Raw genomic sequence first — 11,165 nt, 5'->3', positions numbered from 1 at the left:
AGTCTCTCTCATGATAGTCACTAGTGGTTCACATTGCATCTGCCTACAATCATTCATGTCACTTTCCAAGATTCTTCTCATGGAGTCTCTTGCAATAGTCACCCTTGGTTTACACTACATCTACCTACTATCATTCATGTCACTTCTGACACTCCCCTTTATGGAAGATCTTTCTTGTGTCAATCACCAATCACCCTGACTATGTCTATCTACTATCACTTAGTTCCAACTAAGGTTCTTATTCATGAAGACTCCTCTTTGATTTTAGTCACCAGTGATTCTAACTATGTCTATCTACTATCGTCACCCTACTGAAGAGATTTCTTTCATCCATGTTTTGGACATTGAATCTTGACATCATAAAAACAACACTCAAAATGATATCCTTGTTAGGATATGTTGAACATTTTATTTGTTTGTTTTTCTTTCCCTTCATCATGTCTCTACGAGCAACTCGATGATGTCATTTTTTACTAGAGAAGCAATGACTAGGGGCATGATCTTTTCTTTGCTTTTTTTTTGTGGTTTAGTTCCAATAATTTGAAGCATCCATATAAGAGGGGTGTCCACTATAAGAGCCTTCATCTCATATTGGATGCTTGTGTGTACCTCGACTCCTTTTACATGGATACACCAATAACATTGATTCTTCTCCTTGCTTGTTGGAGTGAACTCTTCATGCTATAGTAAATAATGATACTCATCCTACTATATGAACATATGGGTTAGTATGAGTATATCTAGCACACTTCTATCTCAAGTTATGAATTCAAGGATTGTTGTGGATAGAATACTTATTGAATACTTAGCATAAGATGGATCTCTTGTGTGTTTGGTGTGTTTGTATGCAAGCAACATTTTTGTCATCTTAGCATTTATTCTTTGATTTTTATGTTAACTTGCTACATTAAAAGGGATAAATGTTCAGGTCATTCTGGCTTCTTGTGCCTCAAATGCTTACGTTTCATCCTAACAAAACTAGAATAGATGTCCTATTCATATTCCCATGATTGCAATGTTAGTGGGAATTGTATGAAATATAGGGTTTCGCTATATGCTTAGTGATGATAATTGTCAAAGCTTGGTAACTAGACCTAGGGTTGCATTTAGTTTAAGGCTTCATCTAGCATAGGGCTGTATTGCATAAATACATGATTCGATTGCAAATCTACTTCCATCCTTCATGATGCAAGATTGTTGGTCTCTTCAAAGTATCATGTTTCTTCATGGTTGCATAAGCATTCAGTTCTTTGGTACATCCTCTCACTCCTCAAAGCGATACCTATCACTATCAAGAAAATAGATGAAACACTACATGAGTTGTCAGCCCATTCACATTTTCATTCCATACATAATTTCATTTTCTATCTCATCTGTACAACATCTCTAAATCAAATCAACTATGCATCATCAGTATTAACGAATATGTCAGTACAAAAATGAGCACTACTCAAGCACTATCAATAAAAAGTGATACAAAATAGTGCTGGCACAATAATTGATACATAGCCAAATAAAAACTTGAAGACAAAAAATCAAGTTTAGCTCTGTCTAACTCCCTCACCTCTTGGAGGAAGAGGAGGAGGAGGTGGAAAAGGCATATCCTATAGGGTTGGTGGTCACACACCTCTTGAATCCCAAGCATACTATGAGAATCGAGGCACCTGTTGAGCCTCATCAGGAATAACTATGGAATACACTGCAAAGTAATAGGCCATTCGAGCTACTTGTAATCAGACCTCATCCTACAACTACACTATCCTCCACTCAACTACCGATAGCTACTGTCATAGTCTAAGGATCTCATGATCTCGCTCTGCTATCTTATTGTCTCTCATAGCCACTTGAATCTATAGCTCCCCTAGCTATCGAGACGCCTATTGTATCCACTCTTTGACTCACCTCAATGCCTTCTGAGGTCTGGCAGTAAGTTGGTCCTACATCTCCTCATCTAGTTTCTTGGCCTATTGCTCGATTGGTGTCTACTCCTTAGTACACAGTCTCTGTCACCGACCCTACTCTATCTCACTACCACCAGCACCTAGATCTAACCCTATCTATTAAGGGAGAATTTGTACCTATCTCACCTATTGCGATTGTCCCTATGGTGGCTATAGTGGAGGCTATTGTGGTGGTCCCTATGGTGGTACCTACTAAGGAATCTATGGTCCTAAAGATGCCATCCCTAATGGATTTATAAACTATGAAAGGGATGGCTAACAAAATATTCCTGATAGGCAAGCATCATCTCAGCATCTGCTATAGCTGGTAGGTAGTCCCACTATATCGCAACTAGGTTGCACGCATCAATCATAGACCTCCCTAGGTCTATCCTTATAGACCACCCCCACTCTACAGCTTTGGCCAACTGGGCATACAAGATCACTCTTGAGAAATATCCTATGGCTTCCCATACTATTGCCATACATAGGTGATGGGGAATCTCTCAATGATCTATGTAGTCTAGCCTATTAGTGGCCATGATGCAAACATCTAGCTCAACTCTTTAGGAGCATCATCCCAATCCTTTGTCTCTCTCCAGGGCCACCATGCAATGGATACTAGGTCATCGAGATGGGAAATCCACTACTCATTCTTCCCCAGACCTGTTTGGGTTAACTGGCCCCTATACATGCAAATGTATGACTCTGTGGGCTCTCGTGCATCCTCAAAAATGGGTCTCATGACTAGAAAGTGCTCCCATGCCTAGATCTACAAAACATAGACTACAAAAGCCATACTCCTTTGCTCATGGTATACAATCTCATGCATCTGATGGAACATGTGCCTAAGCATGCACTATCCCCACCCAAATTACTCAAGAGCACCTACCATCCACTACAACATTTGTCCCCATCCGCACTCTAATCTATGCTACCCTCTATTTGGCATAAGGAAACAATTGATAAAGATGGCCAACACTGAAGCTAATCTATGTGTAGGGCTATATGTATGGACAAGCTCATCCCATGTGATGGCCCACCCTATAGCCAACTCTCATTGGAAGATAGTACGTAATGCCTCTGTACTTGCTCTTGGTACTGTATCATACACTACCCTTAGCCCATGGAAGGGTATGTGTAGAATCCTATAGATATCCTCTAGAGCGATGGTCATCTCTCCCTATGGTAAGAGGAAGGTGTTTGTCTCTAAATGGAAATGCTCCACCAACGTAGTCAGCAAGTCGTGATTCACTAGTACTATTGGGATCTAGCATAAATAGGATAATTTGAGTCAGTCTATATGAGTCATGTCAGCATCATCGAGACTCTAAAACAAATCTCTATAGGGTGGGTAGTGGAACCTAAATCTAATGTCATCGAAGAAAACTTGCACACACAACCAATGATAATAGGAAAATGGTCAATTCCTACTCAAAAAATTGATGAAATGACAAAAATTAAACTTACAAATGCTACAAATGACACTAGTTCTTTGCATGAAAACACACTTCCTCACATGAGATTTTGCATCTTTGCATGAGAAAACACATTCTCACATGAGAAATAGTGAAACATTGTGTGAGATCCACCCAATATCTTACACATCTCGCATGAGAGGTGGGTATCTCCCAGGTGAGATTCTCCACCAGCGTGCACAAAAAAATGATGGTGTGGTCTATCTTTGTGTGAAGAAATATTGGGTCCGCTTGAGAAAAGAAATTCCCATGTGAGAAATGACAAACCAAACATAAAAAAATACAAAAAAAATGCTAAAAATGTCTAGAAAAGCATACAAAATCTAATGCTAAGCGAGATTCTTGATTCCTCACCAAAGGTCCATAGTTCGCCAACTAGCTGTGTCATCAAGAGTGCTTGAATCGATGCATATATATGAGAACTGCCATTCTTGCCTCAAAGCTTTTTTCTTCACTAAAGACAAAAAGTACAAATGATTTGAAAATGACCCTTTGGGCGCTTATATAGGTTTTGACCTATTTTTCAAAGTGTTCCAATTTATGCAAAAATCACTCCTAGCTAATTTGATTGCTCTAAATCCATTTTTGGGATTGAATTCAAAATTTGACACACTTAAGCAGCTCAAAATTACATTTTAAATTTTTGGGACCAATGCGATGGAACGCTTGTACAGTCCAATTTTTTCTAATACTTTGTGGATCTTTGAATCTATTCAACTCAAAATTTCTTCAAAATTTTCTAAAAATTATAGAAAAAGTCAACTCAAGTAAACTATGGTAAAAACTAGTCAACTTGTGCTCAAACTTGGCCTTTTTAGCTTCAAAATCATGTTGAATTGACTCCAAATTTACTTTTGATCATTCTAATATCTTCTATATTATATTCAATCTATTATTTCTTATGTATCTCTATACATATTTCTCTGTATCATATTTCTGGTGTGTCATCTTTCAATTTTGCTCCTGAGGGGACAAGATGATTTCATCATTGAATCTAAATTTCAACCAAATGTAAATCTTATGTCCTCATCACTTGGGGCATCTCATCACTCAGGGCATCTGGTCTCCATTCTATCTAACATCTATGTCATATATTTCATATTTTCATCAGTTGATTACACCTTATATCAGTCTTTATCACAGTTTGATGAATAGGTATCGGGATAGTCTAAACTTTGAATCCTAAGGATCAAGCCTCATTCAAGGGATGATTCTACAATTCATGATGGGATCTTTTTATCATTTATATCTAGGTGATAGGCCAACATTGGGGCAAATAATAAGAAATATTTAATACTTTAAGTGATGAAATTCAGCTTGGTCTATATGTGTCAATCCAAAAGCATAAGCTTGCAAAATGCATCAGAGCAATATGGTATCAAGGGATGCTAGCAATGAGATGAGGGATTATGAATGTAGCTAGAACACATGGATTGAATCTATGAAAAGCTAAAGAAATCCTAGTGATAGGAACTATCACTTCCTGGTGACAAGAACATTAGAAATAGAAATAAACATTACAACTATGAGGATAACAAATGTAACAAATCACAAATTCAATTAATCTAGAATAAACAATACCAACACCAGGCATATAACTAATCTAATATAATAGTCTACTAATATAAATCTGATCCTGCTATGTTAATTTATCTACTAATATGATAGCAAATTTAGAATATGCTAGTCATTATGAATAATCTGTAATGAGAATGTGATAATCTTTCTTACCCAACTATGATATTAATCTTCCTGCAAAACTATTTATGAAAACTAAATATTGAAATGAAGGAAAGTTTTATTCTATTAAAAAACTCAAACAAACCAAATGTAAGCTACTAAAATCACCAGCATTCTTTAGAGTGGGCCCTTCCTCCTTAGTTTGTTGAGTGATGAAATCCAAAAGGTTCTTCCTCAAGAAATTTCAATCATGAAATATTTATATTATTGATTAGAATTCTTTTTTTCCATTTTTAATATTACATAGGACATATATTTATATGTATTTAGCTTACAAATATAGTAGCAAAAAAAATGATTTTGTTTTGCTAAAAATCAGTGAATATGAGGGTACATACAAACTTGCTTTCAGCCAAAAATCAGAAATTGGTTTGTTATAATAGTGGACATATATGGTAGATATTGTTGCTGCTCATATCTTCACAAATGAACAGTATAAAATAGAGGACAACCTATAATGCTAATACCCACATACTCCTTTGGTGGATCAAAACAGGATTTTTATTAAGGAAAAAATAATCATGTCGATGCCATAATATCCAACGTTTTGCAGTAGCAATGTTGTCTTTAGCCAAAAATGATTTGCAATAATATTTGAATTTGTTTGCAGATTAGTGATTTTGATTTTCACATGAGACTATCGCATCTCCTTAGCAACAATGCTTGATTAGATTCTCTATTGTCCATGTATGAATTCAGCTAAGCTTGAGAAGTTCTATGTTGAGCTGGTAACAACAACAAAATATAGAAGAAGCTTTGAAAATTGAAATCTAAACCCGTAATAGTAAACCAAAAAAATCATGTTTTGAAAATAGCCTCTAAATTTTCCATCATCCATGTTCTGAAGATTTTGTCATGTGGGATTGTAATTGGGCATGTTCTAGACAATACCCATGTCTTAGATTTTGAGATTCATCAGTATCTGTTTGAAAAAGGAAATGCAAAACTACTATCCTTATTTTTAGTTGGTAATTATTCCTATTAATTTCTTTCTCACCATACTCCTTGGTCAATACTCTTGGAAGGAATAAAGCTTTGAATTGTTGAGGAAATAATGAATGCCAATAAAATATGGCAAGCAATACATTTCAAAGTGGATGGAATTTTGTATTTCTAAAATAGCTATAGGAATATGCATAGTGGGCGATAGGAAGAACCATAACTTGTTAGATAAATATAATTTCATCTATTTATTCACATATTCTATCTAATAACTATTACTCATAAATATTCGATCATATGCAACATAGAAGGAGAAAATGGAATAGAAGATGGGGATTGAAATGAGTATCATGGCTTATATGAAGGTTAAAATATGGTATAATTTGAGACATAAAATGCTCTCATCATTCCCCCCAACTTAGCTTATTGTGTGTCCTTGTACAATCATTATGATCATGAGGTCTTTAGTTTTAACTGAAAGAACTTTAGGTTTATGGGTTTTAGCTTTCTCTCCATCCTAAATCATGATAACTCATAGATGAACACAAATCCCTTTCTTTTCTTTATATGTCAAGCTTTGTTATGTTTCTTCTTCAATAGGGATATCACTTTTGACTTTTTATAAGGTGTTTATCTTTTCTCTTTTCTTCTTCTTTTTCAATTTTTTTTTATTTTTATAGCATCATCATTCAAAGGGTTACATATAGGAGAAATTAATCTCAATTTGCACAATAGGAGTTTAAATGGGTGAAATAGGAGAAATGAAAGACAAAACAAAGGATATTATACAATGGATATTATGGATAGTAGGATGGGATTATTAAGGGTGATGGATGGAAGATAAAAGGATGACAGTCCTCCCCCCAACTTAATGGTTGACCATCCATGGGAAACAAGGAGAGCATAGGGTGTTGTATAATGATCAAATATAATAAGCAATAAAAATAAAGTTAAGAGATAAAATAAGGAAAAATAAAATTGATTGTTTTACCAACATGCATGTGTAGAGAGACCAATGTCAAAACATAGGGTGACTCAACAACTATGGAGGAATCTACAACAATGAATGAAGAGAAGCATCTAGAATTGAAACACCGCAGAATACCACCATCTGACTAAAAGCATCAAAGAGAAGACTATTGGAAGGAATTGGAAAACTAGGAGAGAGATTGTAATTGGAGGGACCACCATCACCAACTAAAATAGTATCTAAATCATATAGGAAGTAGCACATTCCACTGAAAACAACTCAACTAAATAAGAAACTTAGACTATGGGTGATTAAAGATGTGAGGATCACATTGAAGAGGAGTAGAGTTGCAAAAGTGAGTGACAGGAGGTGAAAAGAACCATTGAAGCCAATGAGTGTTCTTGAAAATAATGATTAGTAGAAAATCAAAGAACACCAATTATTGCTTCTTCTTTTTTTGAATAAATTTTGATAATGACAAGTGACTGCTAGCAAGCCAGTTTTCAATCACTCATCACTTAATGGTGCTATAAAAATAGTTTTCACCACTAAGAATTTATTTTGTAGTTAACATCTACCGAAAACTAGTTTTCAAATATTAACTGGCCAAAAATGCCAGAAGGTTTTCATTGTTGGATCTTTTTTCTTTTTCTTTTCTTTTTTTTGGATTTTTTCCAATTTTTTTCTTTTTCTTTTTGGATTTTTTTTTCAATTTTTCAATAACTGCATAGAATGACCAAAGAAATGAAATCTTGACATGGATGATGAAAAATGATACCATCCAAAGCTTGATTTTTGACCATGACCACATAGAAGGCACTATTGAAACTTGATTGCATAATGAACTTGAAATGATCACCAAGAATAACCTCACTAGAATTGGAACCAGAAACTACTACACTAGAAACATTCTTGATCTATCTATCTCTCACCATTGAATCTAAAAATTGATTGTAGAGCTTCAAAACATACTAGGACACTTGGGTAAGAGTATTACCTTACTCTTGTGAATCATGTGAGATATCCATTGTAGGAAAAATGTAAAGTTGTGAGTAACACACCTTTATTAGCAAATACATGAGTATGGAGTGAAAACCAATAGTAGTCACCAATGTGTCCATAAAATTTTAGAGAGAAGGATACACATCTCAAGTAAGGTGTGTAGTAGTTGACACTATATTCAAAGTATCATCAAATGTGTTTTTGAATATCTCTCCATGTGATTAATCACCAAAGAAAGGAAATCTCATTTCAAAGTGGTGAACACCCTATGCCACTGATATGCACCATATAGCTAGCAAGCCCACAAAAGCTGACATAGTGTGTTATGCAAGGTTTGTGTTGAGAAGCATCATTAACTAGTATTGTTTCTAAGATCATCACACCATAACAAGAGACCTGTAACCATATTCTCAAAACCAAGCATGTCAAGCATAGTAAAGAAATAGCATCCATTCAATAACTCTATCATTAAGTAGGTTATTTTTACAAATGATAGATAGAATTATTAATATGAATAGATACTTGATAGAATGGATAAATAAAAATAAAACTCTTGTGTTCATATAATAGCAATGCTAATTTACACTAGAACACATAACTTGAATTATGGATATGTCACATGTCAAGGTTCTCTACAAGGATCAATGGAAAATTCAATGAAGCTTAATTGGTAATCATCCAAGAACCATAAAATTAAAGTGATTTCTCCCAACTTAACTACATGCTACAAGGTCATGAAATCATTAGGATAACTAAAGAAATTAGGTAACCTGAAGAGAGTAACACATCTTTAGAATTTTGTGAGCCTTATTGAATGATAGATAAATCAAATATTCCAATAATTCAATGGATGTATTCCAAAATTAACTATAGGTTATTAAAGTATAGGGAATTCAAATCATCCAAGGAAGCAAGAAATCAACACATGTAATCAATGAATGATTAGTTGGATATATAAGAACCAAGAATGAAGAATGTATAGATAGTAATACTTTGATCCTTGGTAAATAAATGAATCATCCATAGTGTATTTTCTCATCTTAGGACAATGAAAAGAATCAACAATGAGGAATAATGATCATCCAGTTTTAACATTTTGGCCATTAATGCATAGAATCCCATATGATTGTGCTTAATCAATTATTGGTCCCAAATCAACAAGTATGCACATTTTAACCATAGGCCACCAAATATCAAAATGTATAAGTACAAGAGTGATCAAATATAGATATTGGAGGATTTGGCAGCATGTTTGTGAATTATAGAATGTATACGGTTTAATATTTCTTAGTGAATGATTAACATAAACACACATGCTTATGAGTCCCATAATTAAAATTGGTGCAATTTTAAGTGCAGGCTCATTTGTAGGTATTTAGAATTCACTAAGTAGAAAAGAAGAACAAAGTGGATTATATTTCAAGAAATAATATTGTTCTTCTAATTTAATTAAACCAAAATCTCATTCCTTAAGTGCATCAATATATTCCAATGTTGGTTTATCAGTATCAAGCACATTATTAGATTGTATAGGGATTCTTGAAAGCTCAATGTTATATATATTTCCAGCCACCTTATTATGAAGTGTTGGATGAGGAAATATAGTTGTCTTTGGTGGATAGGATGGAGTCCAATGTGACTAGGGTAATGAATATGGTAGGAAGTGTGAAGGAGATAAAGTAGATGGGAATAAAAAGGATGGGTGAAATGAAGATGGTAAGGATGGATATGGTGGAATATAAGAGGGATATATGGCTTGTTGTGAGCATGTATGATTACATTTTTTGTGTATGCTAGGTGGAGATGTATGTTTTGAAGAAATATGTTGGCTTTGTAATGAATTAGAGTGACAATACATGTTACCAACATAATGCATACCTTGATCTTCTTGGGTTGGTGCTCAAGATTTTTCATCCATTATAAGGAATACTTGGTTACTTCCACCCTTGTCATGGCAATGACTCAAAATAGATTGCACCTCATTCACCATGTTCTCATGATTGTTCAAGCATATACATTGGTCATCTTTCCTATAGCAATTAGAACAACAAGTGGTTAGATTTTCATCATAAAAATCACATTGTTCTAAGAATTCATCAATAATATTTTATTGGTCAAACATAAAGATACCATTTGTACATACCTATAATGATGGAAGATCAATATCATTTAAGATGCATTCTTTAGGTAGAGAGGGTATTAAAATCTCACCTTTTGGTAGCACAATTTCCCTACCAATTTCTTCATTTGTTTTTAAATTTGAAAGTGGGGGTCTGGGGGTGGCAACCACCAATGGGGTCAAGGGGCAATGCAAAATTGATGTACTTGAACAACCTTGAGAATGCATTAGTTTAAAAAAATTCTTCAAAAGTGTCTTTTCTTTACCAATAGCAAAAAACAACTAATGCTAATATAAAATTAAATATAGTTTTTAAAGCAACTAATGAATCTAATTATTAAGCCTACTTGAAAACTCTCAAACAAAACTCTAAAGAAATGCATCTATATGATTTAACCAAAACAAATTAAGATTAATTACTTAAGCAACGCTAGTAGTTACAAAAGCTTTCATCCTAATGCATTGTTACTAACTCAAATCATCAAACTAACATTCCTTTGACACCTTTCCCCAACAATGGTGCCAAAATGATATGCCAACATTGGGGAAAATAATAATAAATATTTAATACTTTAAATGATGTAATTTAGCTTGGTCTATGTGTCAATCCAAGAGCGTAAGCTTGAAAAAGGCATCCAAGCAATATGCTATCAAGGGATGCTAGCAATGAGATGAGGGATAATGAATCCAACTAGAACACAGAGATTGAATCTGTGAAAAACTAAAGAAATTCCAGTGACAAGAACTATCGCTTCCTGGTGATAGGAACATTAGAAACAAAAATAAACATTACAACTATGAGGATAAAAAATGTAACAAATCACAAATTCAATTAATCTTGAAGAAAAAATACCAACACCAGGCATATAACTAATATAATATAATAGTTTACTAATGTAAATCTGATCTTGCTATGTTAATTTATCTCTTAATATGATAGAAAATTTAGAATATGCTGGTCATTATTAATAATC

This window comes from Cupressus sempervirens, chromosome 10 (assembly GCF_028749045.1).
Source record: "Cupressus sempervirens isolate cs-2001-9-10 chromosome 10, ASM2874904v1, whole genome shotgun sequence".
In the NCBI taxonomy this organism is placed as follows: domain Eukaryota; kingdom Viridiplantae; phylum Streptophyta; class Pinopsida; order Cupressales; family Cupressaceae; genus Cupressus; species Cupressus sempervirens.
The sequence above is the reverse complement of the archived record's forward strand: the minus strand, read 5'-3'. Positions refer to the sequence as shown.